The following is a 16,450-nucleotide window of genomic DNA, read 5'->3' as shown; positions in this document are numbered from 1 at the left end:
TAACTCCTATATGCACCGGTAGAATTTCTACGTTGTTACATTTCATGGATACATATGGATCCACCAGTGGTGGTTCTGCTATAACTCTGGTTCTACTGATCACAGATGAAAACTTTTAATGTACGATTAAAATATAACTTCCCAAGCATCTTTGCTTTAGAACAACCATCATTATTACCGGCGCAACAACCGGTATGAGGTCTAGGCCAACCTTAATAGGGAACTCTAGAGATCTCGGTTTTGCCCCGAGGTCCACCTGTTCGATATCCCTAAAATCTGACTGGCATCCTGACCTACGCTATCGCCCCATCTCAGGCAGGGTCTGCCTCGTCTTCTTTTTCTACCATAGATATTGCCTTTAAAGTCCTCCCGGGCTGGATCATCATCATCCATACGAATTAAGTGACTAGTCCACCGTAACCTATTGAACCGGATTTTATCCACAACCGAACTGTCATGATATCGCTCCTTATGTAGGCTACAGAATCGTCCATCCTCATGTAGGGGGCTAAAAATTCTTCGGAGGATTATTCTCTCGAACGAGGCCAAGAGTTCGCAATTTTTCTTGCTAAGAATCCAAGTCTCCGAGGAATACATGAGAACTGGCAGGATCATTGTCTTGTACAGTAAGAGCTTTGACCCTATGGTGAGACGTTTCGAGCGGAACAGTTTTTGTAAACTGAAATAGGCTCTGTTGGCTGACAACAACCGTGCGCGGATTTCATCATCGTAGCTTTTTTGGGTTGTGATTATCGACTCTAGATAGGAGAAATTATCAGTGGTCTCAAAGTTGTAGTTTTCTATCTTTATTCTTCCCACTTGACCAGTGCGGTTTGATGTTGTTGGTTGGTTGGCTTTTGGTGCTGACGTTGCCACCATATATTTTGTCTTGCCTTCATTGATGTGCAGCCCAAGATCAAGCACCATCCACTGCCTACTCGATCTGGATGAAGGTGATTTGCACGTCTCGGGTCCTGCTTTCCATCGATATCGTCAGCATAGGCCAGTAGTGGACTTAAAGAGGATCGTGCCCCTTGCATTTACCTCAGCATCACGGATCACTTTCTCGAGGGCCAAGTTAAAGAGGACGCATGATAGGGCATCCCCTTGTTGTAGACCGTTGTTGATGTCCAATGGTCTTGAGAGTGATCCTGCTGCTTTTATCTGGCCTAGCACATTGGCCAGGATCAGCTTAGTCAGTCTTATTAATTTCGTCGGGATACCGAATTCTCTTATGGCCGTGTACAGTCTTACCCTGGTTATGCTATCACAGGCGGCTTTAATGTCGATGAAAAGTTGGTGCAACTGATGTCCATATTGCAACAGTTTTTCCATCGCTTGCCATATGGAGAAAATCTGGTCTGTTGTTGATTTGCCTGGAGTGAAATCTCTTTGGTATGGGCCAATGATGTTGTGGACGTATGGGGCTATCCGGCCTAGCAAAATAGCGGAGAATATCTTATAGATGATGCTCAGCAACGTGATACCTCTATAATTGCTCCCTTTTTATGAATGAGACAAATAATGCCTCGTTACCAGTCGTCAGGCATTGATTCGCTGTCCCATACCTGGAGCACAAGTTGACAAACCACTTGGTGGAACTGGTCGCCTCCATCTTTAACTAATTCGGATGTAATTCCATCGGTTCCTGGCGAATTTCTATACTTCTATACTTGGTGGTGGCAGTATTTGTCCGTTATCTTCAGTTGGCGGGACCTCCAACTAACCGATGTTGTGGTTGCTCAGTAACTCATCAAAGTACTCAACCCATCGCTCCAATACGCCCATTCTGTCGGAAATCACATTTTCCTCTTTGTCTCGGTAGGATGAAAAACGGGGTGAATAAGGTTTCATCCTGCTGACTTGTTGGTAAAACTTGTGCGCCTTGTTGGTTCTCCCAGGCTTTCTTTTTCCGTCTGTCAAGTTGCTTCTCCGCCCGCGTTCTCTGAGAATGCAACTTTACTCGGTATGCGGCATTCTTCCGTTCCGTAGCTAGCTTACATTCATGGTCAAATCAACCGTTCGGATGTTTTTTTTCGGCTGGGGCCAAGTATCTTTGTGGCCATATCAATGATAGTATTCTTCATTTGATTGTGTAAAACATCTGTTGATGCTTCATCTCCAGGATCTCTGTTGATTGCGGTTATTACGGCATACATTTTCCTCTTATAGGTGTTGCGGAGGGCTGTATTGTAGATGGCTTCAGTATTCATTCTCACCTGATTGTCAGAGGGGATTGTAGGTGGTGTCGTAATTCGAGCTCGGAGCACCATGCCAACGAGATAGTGATCCGAGTCTATATTGACCCCCCATTATATATTCTGACATTCATGAAGGCTGAGAGGTGGCGGAGTTCAATCAGCACGTGGTCACGTGGTCACGTAGTTCCAACCATTTCGTGCGATACTGCTAATTTAATAATCCGCAGTCCATTATCATTGGTATCCCTATGTAAGCTATGGGAGCCAACATATCGCCTGAATAGGGGCAGGGCAGGGAGGGATGCTTGACTGTTGAAATCTCTAAGTATGATTTTTATGTCATACTTGGGACAGACTTCGAGGGTCCACTCAACTCGTAGAAAGTATCCTTCTCCGACCCTGCAGTCTCCTCTGTAAGGGCGTGAACGTTTATGAGGCTTATATTTCTAAATTTGCCTCGCAAACGCAGAGTATGCACTAGCCTTTCGCTTATATTTTCAAAGCCGATAACAGCAAGTTTCATTTTTTGACTGAATAAGAAACCTACTCCGAGTACATGGTTTACTGAATGGCCGCTATAATATATGGTGTAGTGACTCTTCTCCAGGAAACCGGTCTCTTTCCATCGCATCTCTTGCAACGCTGTTACATCAGCCTTATATTGGGACAGGGTATCGACTAGTTACTCAGCAGCATTCGGTCTATAGAGGGAGCGCACGTTCCATGAGAAAATGCGCAAATCGTTAATCCATTGTCGAGTTCGTCGTTCTAAAATCCATCCAGTCCGAGGCTCTTTCGTGGCTTCGTAACATCGGTTTTCCGTGTAGGGTTGTCAGCCTTACCCAATCCCCAACCTGGAGGACCTGTTGGCACATTTTATCCCTTTTTTATGCGCGGGAGACTTGCTTTCATCCTTCTCTGTCTGCAGCTTTCTGTTAAGAAAGAGCTCGCAGCGGTCAGTACGTGGAGGTGGAAATAGGGTTTGTAGTAGAGCTATTAGTGTTGATTCAGCAGCCGTTTGCCAGGCTTTATGCTCCATCGTTTCGCCCTGGGACCTATACTACCCTTTGACCATCCACTACCATGGACTATTATACACAAAAATTTTCAGAAACACTTCAATTTTAACAATCGTTGCAAAAAATGCAAAAATATTCCAGAATAAAAAATAATTCACAAAATGTAAGGAAGTTGTTTTTTTTACCTAAGTTGAAACAGTTTTAGGTTGTTGCACATGAAATGGCCGATTTGGCAATCAAATGAAGTTAGTTGCGATTTGGTTGTATCAGACCACCACCATTTGGCGCTGTTGGTGTCGGATAATGAAGTATCAATACTCTTACATTTAATCAAGCAGTCATTTGAGTTTTGACTATTGTATAATAGTGAATAAAAAGGAAAACAGGATGGAAAAGAGCCAAGAACGTGTACTTTTTCTGTATCAGTTCAAACTCGGTCATAAAGCAGCGAAGGCGACCAGGAACATTAACAGCACATTTGGAGTTAATACAGTAAGCGAATGGACCACACGGCGGTGGTTGGAAAAATTCCAATCGCGCGACGTAAACTTTCAAAGTGAGCCACGTGGACATCCAGGACCATCGATTGACAACGACAAGTTGCGTTTGCTAGTCGATTCCGACACACATGAGTCTGTGAAAGACATTATGGAGAAACTGGACGTACACTATTCGACAGTTTCCCGGTACTTGCAACAACTTGGAAAGGTGAAAAGATCGATAAATGGGTTCCGCATGCCCTTACGGAGCAAAATATGGCGCTTCGAATGGAAATTTACAGTTCTTTACTCTCTCGCAACAGAATCGATCCCTTTTTCCACAGACTAGTGACATGTGATGAAAAGTGGATATTATACGACAATTGTCGCCGATCAGCACAATGGCTAGATGCTGATGAGCCACCGAAGCATATGCCGAAACCGATCCTCCATCCGAAAAAGTAATGATGACTGTTGTGGTGGTCTACAGTTGGAATCATCCACTATTCTTTTTTGGCACCTGGGGAAACGATAAATGCACAGAAATACTGTGCCCAATTCGAGGAAATGCACCAAAACTTGAGTATTCAACGGCCGAGATTAGTCAACTCTCTGTTGACTGGTGTGGTACTCCTTCACGACAATGCACGACCTCATGTTTCCAGAACAACGGTTCAAAATTTGAACGAATTGCGGTATTAGACTCTGCCTAATCCACAATCTTCACCAGACCTTTCGCCAACCAACTACCACTTTTTTAAACATTTGGATCATTTTCTGGGAGAACAACAATTCTTCGACGAGTTTATCAACACCCGAAAATTGGACTTCTACGAAACTGGCATACATGCTCTTGTATATCGCTGGTAGAAGTGTGAGTGTGAGACAGTCGTTTGAAATTTTAGCTCCAAGTCGGCCATTTCATGTGCAATAACCTAATAAAAGGAAACATTGTTTGCCTAAAAACGGGACAAATTGTACCAACTGGTCCTCCAGGTTGGGGGTTGGGTAGGGCTGACAACCCTACACGGAAAACAACCGTTACGAAGCCACAACAGGAGCCTCGGATAGGACGGATATTAAAACGACGGACCCGGCAACGACAAAGGAACAACGATTTGCGCATTTTCTCATGGAACGTGCGCTCCCTGTACAGAGATGAAGCTGATAAGCAGCTAGCCGATACCCTGTCCCAATACAGGGCTGATGTAACTGCGTTGCAAGAGATGCGATGGACAGGGACCGGTTTCCTGGAGAAGAGCCACTACACCATATATTATAGCGGCCATCCAGTAAACCATGTGCTCGGAGTAGGTTTCTTAGTCAGCCAAAAAATGAAACCTGCTGTTATCGGCTTTGAAAGTATAAGCGAACGGCTATGCACTCTGCGCTTGCGAGGCAAGTTTAGAAATATAAGCCTCATAAACGTTCACGCCCCTACAGAGGAGACTGCAGAGTCGGAGAAGGATACCTTCTACGAGGCAGTAGAAAGAACCCTCGAAGCCTGTCCCAGATATGATATCAAAATCATACTTGGGGATTTTAACAGCCAAGTAGGGAAGGAGCCCGTATTCAGGCGATACGTTGGCTCCCATAGCTTACACGAAAAAACAAATGATAACGGACTGCGGACTATTCAATTAGCAGGGTCACACGAAATGGTTGTTGGAAGTACCTGGTTTGCGCGGAAAGCGGTCCACAAACATACGTGGGCCTCTCCAGACGGGACCACTTTCAACCAAATTGACCACGTGTTGATCGAACGCCGCCACCTCTCAGCCTTGATGAATGTCAGAACATATAGGGGGGCCAATATAGACTCGGATCACTATCTCGTTGGCATGGTGCTCCGAGCTCGAATAACAATACCACCTAGAATCCCCTCTGATAATCAGGTGAGAGTGAACACTGAAGCCATCCACAACACAACCCTCCGCGACACCTATAAGAGGGAAATGGATGCCGCAATAACCGCAGTCAATAGAAGACCTGGAGATGAAGCATCAACTAATGATCTTCACAACCACCTGAAGAACGTTATCATGGATACGGCCACAAATATACTTGGCCCCAGCCGTAAAAGGAGTCGGAACGGCTGGTTTGACGATGAATGTAAGCTAGCAACGGAACGGAAGAATGCCGCATACCGAGTAATGTTGCATTCTCAAAGAACGCGGGCACGCGCAGAAACTTATCACGAACTCCGTCGAGCGGAGAAGCGACTTCACAGACGGAAAAAGGAAGCCTGGGAGAACCAACAAGTCCGTGAACTAGAAAAGTACAGGGAGCAACCGCACCAGGCGCGCAAGTTTTACCAACAAGTCAGCAGGATGAAGCCTTATACACCTCGATGCTCATCCTGCCGAGACAAAGAGGGAAATCTGATTTCCGACAGAATGGGGATATTAGAGCGATGGGTTGAGTACTTTGATGAGCTACTGAACAACCAGAACATCGGCGAGTTGGAGGTCCCGCCAACTGAAGACGACGGACAAATACTGCCACCACCAAGTTTAGGAGAAACAGTCCGTGCAATTCATCGGCTAAAAAATCATAAGTCGCCAGGAGCCGATGGAATTACAGCCGAATTGGTTAAATATGGAGGCGACCAGTTACACCAAGTGGTTCATCAACTTGTGCTCAAGGTATGGGACAGCGAATCAATGCCTGACGATTGGCAGCGAGGCATAATCTGTCTCATACATAAAAAGGGAGATATCACACAGTGCAGCAATTATAGAGGTATCACGTTGCAGAGTACCATCTATAAGATATTCTCCACTATCTTGCTAGGCCGGATAGCCCCATACGCCCAGAACATCATTGGCCCATACCAAAGAGGCTTCACTCCAGGCAAATCAGCAACAGATCAGATTTTCTCTCTGCGGCAGGCGATGGAAAAACTGTTGGAATATGGACAACAGTTGCACCATCTGTTCATCGACTTTAAAGCCGCCTATGACAGCATAGCCAGGGTAAAACTGTACACGGCCATGAGGGAATTCGGTATCCCGACGAAATTAATAAGACTGACTAGGCTGACCCTGACCAATGTGCGAGGCCAGATAAAAGCAGCAGGATCACTCTCAAGACCATTCGACATCAACAACGGTCTACGACAAGGGGATGCGCTATCATGCGTCCTCTTTAACCTGGCCCTCGAGAAGGTGATCCGTGATGCTGAAGTGAATGCAAGAGGTACGATCCTCTTCAAGTCCACCCAACTACTGGCCTATGCTGACGATATCGACATCATGGGAAGAACGACCCGAGACGTTCAAACTGCCTTCATCCAGATCGAGCAGGCGGCGCGAGATCTTGGGCTGCACATCAATGAAGGCAAGACAAAATACATGGTGGCAACGTCAGCACCGAAGACGAATCAACCAACAACATCAAACCGCACTGGTCAAACACAAACACGAACAAGAATAAGGATAGGAAAATACAACTTTGAGACCGTTGACAATTTCTCCTATCTAGGGTCGAAAATCACAACCGATAACAACTACGACGATGAAATCCGCGCACGGTTGTTGTCAGCCAACAGAGCCTACTTCAGCTTACAAAGACTGTTCCGCTCGAAACGTCTCACCATAGGGTCAAAGCTCTTACTGTACAAGACTATGATCTTGCCAGTCCTCATGTATTCCTCGGAAACTTGGGTTCTTAGCAAGAAAAATTGCGAACTCTTGGCCGCGTTCGAGAGAAGAATCCTCCGAAGAATTTTTGGCCCCCTACATGAGGATGGACGATTCCGTAGCCTACACAATGACGAAATCTATGAGCGATACCATGACCGTCCGGTTGTGGATAAAATCCGGCTCAATAGGTTACGGTGGGCGGGTCACTTAATCCGTATGGATGAAGATGATCCCACCCGGAAAGTCTATAAGGGCAATATCTATGGTAGGAAAAGAAGACGAGGCAGACCCTGCCTAAGATGGAGCGATGGCGTGGGCCAGGACGCCAGACAGCTTTTAGGGATATCGAATTGGTGGACCTCGGCGCAAAACCGGGATGTCTGGAGTTCCTTATTAAGGCAGGCCTAGACCGGATACCGGTTGTTGCGCCGTTGATGATGATGATGATGATTGTTTTGAAGCGAAGATGCTAGGGAAGTTATATTTGAATCGTACATTAAAAGTTTTCATCTGCGATCAATAGAATCAGAGTTACAGCAGAACAACCATTGGTGGATGCATATGTATCCACACTCTGTTATTTATTAGGTAGACCCTTTTTTGGCTATAACAGGATTTTTTTGAAAATAGGCTTGAAAGTTATTAAAAAGTCCAAACTGCGCCCGCATTTGCCGATATTCCACAGGATTTTTTCAACAAATCATACACTGGTGGATATGTGCACATAAGGCATGGAGGGTATTTCGGAGCCTAGACATCGTGTAGTGGCAGCTTCTTGACATTTTTTTTCAGATTTTTCGGTTGTGTAGATCCTGGGAATTGGCCTGTGACAGAAGTGATTACCTTTACCCTCCTTATGAAGTAAATGTCAAAACTGTTAGTTTTGAAAAGTAATAATCAAAAACTTTTATTTGATAACCCACATGGCTGTATTTGCTGAAAACTGTTTTACACGCCCCTTTTGCATGTATGGAAACCCCCCTTACATTCCACGTAAAGCGATGTAACTCACTGGATGCGTTAGCGTTTATAGTTCCCACCTTCCTGCCAAATTTGGTGTCAATCAGTACAACCATTTCTGAACAAAATGCGTCTGAGACACAAACAGTCATGCCGGACGAAGCGGTGGAGTTCAAAGATGTTTGACGCGAAAATGTTTACTGTACTGTACTGTATTTAAGAGTAGTTCCACACCAACTGGTATAGCGAGAGAAATCTCAGCGAATTATCACAGAGATGGTCACAGCGTATGATGCCTCTATGATGAGGCATAGAAATAACGCTCACAAATTACAGAAACCGTGGTGGAATGACGAAATTAGGAGACTGGGTGCTCCATACTTGCAAGCAAGAAGAGATTACCAAAGCGTGAATGATGAACAGGAAATTGTACAGAAAAATGCGAGGTGCAAAGCTAGTCGGAAAGAGGTGCGGAACGTGATCCGTAAACGTAAACGGAGTTCCTTTAAACAACCCTGCCAAAAGGCCGACATCAACCCGTTGGAAGGAACCTAGAGAGCGATAATGGCTAAATTGAAAGGAAATAGGCAGGGCCCCGCAGATCAAGTGCCCAGTTTTATTGCGAAGAATAGTGACCACTCTATTTCCGTAGCATAGCAAATGCAGTATTGCGGCCGAAGCTTGCGAAAAGATTGGGGCTAGAAAAATAGGCTGCCTCGACGGAACAGCGAATGTGGATTTGAAGGCGGCGATAAAAGAAAGATCGGAGTGGTTCATTTCCACTTTAAATACTTAGAAGAGGGCATCTTCCCGACTAAGTGGAAAAGGCAAATGGTGGTGCTACTATCAAAGAGTGGTAAGCTACCTAGTCAGCCATAGTTGTATCGTCCAATTTGTTTGCTGGATAATATAGAAAAGTTACTGGAGTGCATTATACACAATTGGCTGCTCCCAATTGTAGAGACAGCAGGAGGTATGTCCACTCAACAATACGGTTTTCGCATCGGCCGATCAGCGGTGGATGCTATTAACGCAGTGGTCAATCTGACAGAAGACGCAATTGCAAGTATAGGGTGGCAAGTCGGTACCAATGAATACTGTGCTATCATCACCTTTGATGGAAGGAATGCTTTCAACTCAGTGCGGCACATATTAAGATCCTTAAGTTAGCAGAATGTGCCCAAGTATATTCGATTAATAGTTAGAATTTTTTTTGTGGATAGATAGCTCCTCTGTGACATCTCCGTAGGTCCAGTTCAATATTTGATAGCTGACCGAGTGCTTCAAGGATCAATGCTGGACCCACTACTCTGGAACGTTATGTAAGATCACATGTTGCGCAACAAACTCGCGCGACAAGCTACCCTTCTCAGCTATGCGGGGGACATCGCAATTGTTGTAGTAGACATACACCTAGAGGATGTTGTCTAGGCATTTGGGACATCGGTTAGGCTGATTAACGATTTATTAGTATTACATGGATCAGAGTTCTAACACAAAATTGATCAGCAGTCGTAAACCGAAAGAAATTTTAACATTTTGATTAAGAGTCGCTAGCGCATGCCGGACAACGCCAGGTGAAGCAGTTTTCGTAGTCACGGGAATGGCCCCCATCGATATTTTGGCAGAGGAGATGCGAAGATTATACAACTGGAAAGCAATGACTATAATGCCGCAGCTTGTCGATGGAATCGACATTTGGAATAATTCCTAAAAGGGGAGACGGACATACACGCTGATTCCAAGCTATCCAGCTTTGAAATATGCGCAACCATGGAGATGCCCACTAGATGCCCACTAAGTTTTTGACTGGGCATGATGAATACCGTAGGTATCTACATCGTTTTGGACATGACGATTCCTTCTGCTATCCTGAATGTCTAAATGAATATGAGATTTGCAAATGAGAGGGAACAGTTTGAACTTCTCCCGATGAGACTCTTTCAAGTGGAGACGATCATTCCGCAAATGCTCGAATCCTAAGAAGTATGAAATGTAGTTAGTGGCACCATAAGCTGTATTTAGGAGGACCTTCGAAAATTAGAGCGCTTGAGAAAATACGGCAGGGAGAGAACAAATCTCATCGTAGGAGTAAGCCAGTGAACCCGTCCCACGGTGTAATGTCTTTAGGTAGTTTCGTTGGGCATAGCGAGTGTGGAGAGGCGGTTTCAGTGGGTTAAAATCTCACACTGTGGCTTCCGATGCTTTCCACTTCTATGAAAGAAGCAGACAGACAGACATTGAACCGATTTTAATAAGGTTTTGGTTGAAACAAAGTCGAAAACAACTGATATTTAGCCTAGGTCTACATTAACAGTCTTATCAATTTCGTCAGGATACTGAATTCTCTCATGGCTATGTACATTTTTACCCTGGCTATGCTGTCGTGGGCGGCCTTAAAGTCGATACAAAGATGGTGGGACTGATGGCCATATTTCAGCAGGTTTTCCATCGGTTGCCGCATATAGAAAATCTGACATCTTGAATATGGGACAACGATAGGGGTAACCGGCCAGCAAGATAGCGACGAATATTTTATGGATGGTACTCAGCAACGTGCTGCCTACATAACTGTTGCACTGCGTGATATTCTCTGTTTTATATACGGGATAGATAGAGCCTCGTTGTCTGTTGTCAGGCATTAATTTGCTGTTCCACATTTTGAGCATAAGTTGATGACCCGCTGATATAGTTGGTCGCCTCTATATCTAACAGTTTGGCTGTAATTTCATCTGTTCCTTGGGACTTATAATTCTTAAGCTCATGAATTCACAGATTGTTTGTTCCATGCTTGGTGGTGGCATCGTTTGTCCGTCGACTAGTCGTATTCTAGTTGTCAAGCAGTTCATCAAAATAGGCCACCCATCGCTCCAACATGCCCATAGGTCAGATTTCCCTCTTTATCTCGACTGGATAAGCATCGAGATATATATGGTTTTATCCTGCAGACTTGTTGGTCTGACGATGCGATTCAAAGCCTGTCAACGGCTAGGGCTGTTTTGGGTGGAATCTATTCGCACTACTTAGTACCCACGGACCACAGCTGGCGAAGGCCCATCACCTGCGCCAAGTCAAGGAAGATTTGGCCCGTCTACAACAAAACCTGATCACGAGAGCTCCTGTGCCAGACGTGCGCACATACATACAAGATAATGGTGGGCAGTACAAAGTATTGGCATATAGGGAACCATACTACCGCCAGACTCAACATACTATTCGCATTATCGGAGTTGCGGACAAGAAGGAGAAACCCTCAGACACTTCCTTTAAGATTGCTCAGTTCCACCTAGAGCCAGACTACGGACACTAGGTAAATCATCCTTTGAGGACCTTAAAGAGATCTCTAGATGCAGGATGGAAGATTCTCTTATTCCTGATGGCATCAAAATGGTGCACCATAGCGCAAATTGGGTTCCTCGGAGCGGCCGATTCCTACGCGCCGACCCCGTGGCTGTCATTGCTACCAATATGTAGTAGCCTACCTGTTTCCTACCTAACTCCTATCTTCAAACTAACCCACCCTCCGTTGATATTGGGTTTCAGTGACAAAACTTGACTTCTGGCCCTACAATTTTAGGGGCGCAGATCGAATCTCAGCCATGGGGACAAACGTTCTTGAGTCTGCCATCTACGTCACTTATATGATAGTTGCCAGTGCTTCCGGGAAGCATCCACGCTAGCCAAGACATGTGTACAGACATCCAGGTCCTCGGGGGTGGGCCTTGGTGGAAGAGTTTAGCCGGTGTACCGGAGCAAGCGCAAAAGCCAAGTGGTAGAAAGGGCTTGTCTGATATCAAACATATTATTGCTAACTCTGCAGAACAGCGGAAAACGCTCCACGATGGGCTGTACGTAGCATAAGCAGAACAAACGGCAAGACTTGCGAGCGCCAAGAGTCATCGTGTGCTATTATAGCAACTTTCAGTGTCCTATGTCAGCGTTCCTGCATCTCATTGGATTGCGGGTGGTGCGCAGTCGACCAATGGCGTTTGAAGCCCAAGAGTTTGCCTAGCTCCGAGAACAGGACTGGAACTCCAAAGCGTGGGATCCGTTCCCGATAAAGGGCCTCGGCAAATGATTGTGCGGAAATTTCGGCTAGAAATATTGCCTCAGGGCACCGTGTAGCAACGTGGTTTGTGTGAAAACGCTTGATAGACCGATGAAAGTAGCCTATTTCTTTTGTAGGTGCTTAGTGACCACACTTCTGCCATTCGATGCACTATCTGGCCCAGGAGTTAACATCCTTATTCATTGAGGGCCAGAAATATTTGCTGGTGACCAGCCGATTGTACTGCATGGAATAATTCTTTGCGGAAACTGACTGAAAATATGACCCAGGTCCATTTTCAGAGATCTCGCAGACTATTTCGGCGGTTGAGACTAAAAGGGGAAATTCCCGAAATTTGTATTTGAGATTGTGTCCGAGGCTCTGAAGCAATGCGTCATCCAGATCCACCGTGGCAAGGATTTTGACCTCTGAAATGCGTGACAAACCGTCTGCAACTACATTGTCCTTGCCCGACTCGTACTGGATGTCCGAAGTAAAGTGACATATGAAGTTCAAGTGCCGAAGTTGCCGAGGCGACGCTTTGTCGGACTTCTGCTTAAAAGCGAAAGTAAGAGGCTTGTGGTTCGTAGACACTAGGAAATGTCAGAAGTATTTGATTGCCATATACGCGGCTAATAGTTGACGATCGTAGGTGGTGTAGTTCCGATGAGCTATATTCAATTGTTTGGAACGGCTGCCAGTTTCGGTTCACCTTTTGGTGAAAGGCAGCGCCTACTGTGATGTCTGAGGCATCGATAAAAACGGGTGCTTCTAATTGAGGGAACTCCAGTAGTGTAGCCTTTGGTCATGGATCCAGACAAGAACTTGCTGAGGATCGCTTGATGTTGTACGGCTTTGGCCAAGAAACGACGATAGAAGTTTAACATGCTCAAAAACCTCCGCAGATCCTTGACTGTTTTAAGTTGTGAGAAGTCTGTTATAGCCTGAATCTTGCCTGGATCCAGGGGGATTTCCTCAGGGGAAATCATGTGGCCTAAAAGTTACACCTGCTGTTGACCAAATTTACATTTTCCAACGTTAACTACAAGATCGGCATCAAGGAGAAATGCATTCAAGATGTTCCAAATGTTCAGACTAGCAGCTATTCAATGGTCTGCAGATACCCTACTTTAGAGGTATATCAAATTTTTTTTTATAAATGCGCGCTCCTGGGGTGAAGATGCAGTAGTGCGGATGTCATCATGCCTAGCTGGCTTCAAAGTTTTGCTGAGGACATGAGTCACGTTCTTTTGTTTTGATTTGTTTTGCAGATCCACTAGCAATCCATAGTGGGCGATACCGTGAGGACTAAGACGCCTGCTTCTGTGTTGATTAAGTAATGGCGCTTGCTCAAAGGATCATAGATTGTTAGGCGGCGTGAAATTTGAATGCGGGGAATGAGCAAACTACCGGGCTCTCTGCGGTAGTACCGGAGTTTCGTTTGGAATATATTTTTGTTCGTAGAATGATGAGTAAGAGCCTTTGGATGGTTTTGCAGTGCAGTTGCTTCCTCCGTTTGTTGTTGCAACATCTGGAGGTTGTGATTTTTCCACTGAAGTTGCTGGTTTTTCTTCAACAGTCCCTCTGTTTGCTCTTAAAGGCAGTTTGTTCTGCTTAATATTATTTTCCTTGCCTGATTTTCTGCTCCGCGATAATGTAAATTTTTTACTAACAAATATTTCGAAAAGCTTAACTGAGCGCGAGCTACTCAGACGGGTAAGTTTCTAGTCGTAGGGAGTTTTGGTGCGGTCCTTTGATTTGGAACTCGGGTGAATCTTCATTAAGCGACCCCACACTGTAGCGCCCCCACAGGCTCACGGAGGTCTATAAGTCTAAACTAGACAGGTCACTTAACTGTACCAGCTGCGACGGTATTCCGAAGGAAGGAAAGGAAGAGTCTAAGGATACGTTGGGAAGAACAGTAGCACCGGAAAGCCTGATTGCTATCGTTCCGCTGGAACGAGGGCAGGAGTAAGGGGCTGGTTTTATGGGGTAAAAGTCATACATATTGGAACATGTGCACCAGTGTCTTTTGAAGATTTCCACCTTCGAAAAAAGAGACTGACAGACAGGCAGGTAGACAATAAACCGGTTTTGATAAGGATTTGGTTTACAGAAAACTCAAAAATTGCAAGAACAGTGCTCCCAATTTTCCAGGAAAATATTCCATCAAATTTAACATCCCATGTGAAAATTTTCCATTCTTTCGTCGTAGTAGATTAGAATCATTGAATCAACGTCATCCCTACGTAGTGCTTTTCATCTTGCTTTGAAATTCCGTGACCTTCCTCGATTCAGAAGTCCAAATCCTGTCACTTGATAAAAGTTGCTTGTTTTTTTGTTATTCATTTCCCTTGGAAAAGGCCAGGGTGGATGGTTTTAGCTAGTATAAACACATATTCATATATTTGTGGATCTAAAGGACACAGTCTGCGTCAATATGTGTTGTAAACTGTTGCCTCGTAACCCTTATGGAATAAATATTTCACATTCAAATTGAAGTAAATAAAATCGCTCTTAATCGGTACATATATATATGCATGTATTGCTATATAAAAGGGTTATATGAAAAGCCAACGTTCAAACCCTTCTTTGATACGAAATCGATGGGTTCCTCCAGGAATTCACCAATGTATCAACATAAAAAAAATTCAGTCTCAAACCTAGCGAAGAATCCTTGATACCCAAGACAATATCTTTTTATTTACTTTGTGCGGAAATATCCTTTTCGCCATAAAAAAAATGTAAGCGTGAATATGAAAACCGTGCTCGTTATGCATATGTATTGGCTTACGTCCCCAAAGGGACCAATAATTGTTTACAGAATCGAATATGCATTGGGATCGATTCCCGAGGAATAGCTTTAGCGCCACTTTCATGTTTACAGATACAAATTGGTTAATATAAGTCTTTTGGAATGGCCAGAATTGTGTTTTCATGGAATCCATTGAGATCTAACTGTTTACTGAAACAACGACAGTTTTACTAACAAATATTGGCATCACAATTCAAAAAATACTTGACGTAACAAGGACCTTAGCAGCTAACTTAACTTATGCTTACAACTAAGAAACTTAACCTAATACTCTTATTTTCTAAATGGGTATCTGGAGGAAAGTTAACATAATCCCCCAATCATTACCGCCTGTTTATTCTGAAATAGGGATGTGGAGAGCAGAGGGTAAGGATAAGGATGGGTAAGGAATGTGGGCGTGGAAGTGGCGGCTACTCTGCCTTCTCCGTTGCAAAGACGGTTATCACTTTTATAGCAAAGGAAGATTTGTGGGAATTGGTTCGAGCGAAGGGAGTGATCTCAATCCCTATACGTTCGGCAATTGAGAGAGTGTGAGAGTCACCTCTCAAGGAATGCCACCGCGTATGGACTGCGTGTTGCTTTAAAGGTTTCATAGAGGATGTATCACCATCATTTTTGAATGTCAAAGCAGTGGCGAATCAATTTCCCCCTTCAGAGTGGACCTCACAGTGGATGGCAGGGTGCTAAAAGCTGGTTTTGGCCCTATCATTGTGGATCCAGAAGCTTATCGAGCCAATCTACCAGCTTCCTGATTACCAGCGATGTTTCAGTGTCCTGGCACTAACATCAGGTATGTCTCGTTGAGTCGACCAAGTTTGAGTAGCACCTGAAACAACTCCACACTAACTGGCATGATATGTCGTTGCTGTTTAGTGCATGCAGCCCGGCGGTCAAAATAGGCCCAAATGGTGCAACCCTTCCATTTTTGCCGCAAACCTTGTTTTTTTACCAGTGAAATGGCATATGTCTCCGCCTGGAATACGGTCGTCATTTTTCCGAGAGGCCGAGTCAGTTTAATAATCGGATTTTCCGAGAACACCCCAGCGTCTGATGTGTCTTCTTCTTAGATTTAGGATAGCTTCGAGTGCTGCGGTTGGCATACTGCTCATTTCTTCAGTAATACTTAGGCAACTGAGCTTCTGTATCTGCATCAGCAGCTTCCTGCTGTTAGCAGAATTCAGTCTCAGTCACCAGACGATGCATCAAAGTGGGTTGTATTGTGACTGTACACATCCAATGAATCCGCTTTGGCGAAAGTCTCCAGGTCTTGCCTATCCCAGTCCT

General features: G+C 44.7%; 1 protein-coding gene across 1 annotated transcript in view; it reads right to left on the bottom strand.

The window, feature by feature from the left end:
* LOC119659615 overlaps positions 1-16,450 on the bottom strand; it is a 331,014-nt gene that overhangs the window by 181,318 nt on the left and 133,246 nt on the right. The gene's annotated exons all lie outside the window — the stretch shown is intronic.

The sequence above is a fragment of the Hermetia illucens genome, chromosome 6 (assembly GCF_905115235.1).
Source record: "Hermetia illucens chromosome 6, iHerIll2.2.curated.20191125, whole genome shotgun sequence".
Classification (NCBI taxonomy): Eukaryota; Metazoa; Arthropoda; class Insecta; order Diptera; family Stratiomyidae; genus Hermetia; species Hermetia illucens.
The sequence above is the reverse complement of the archived record's forward strand: the minus strand, read 5'-3'. Positions and strand labels throughout refer to the sequence as shown.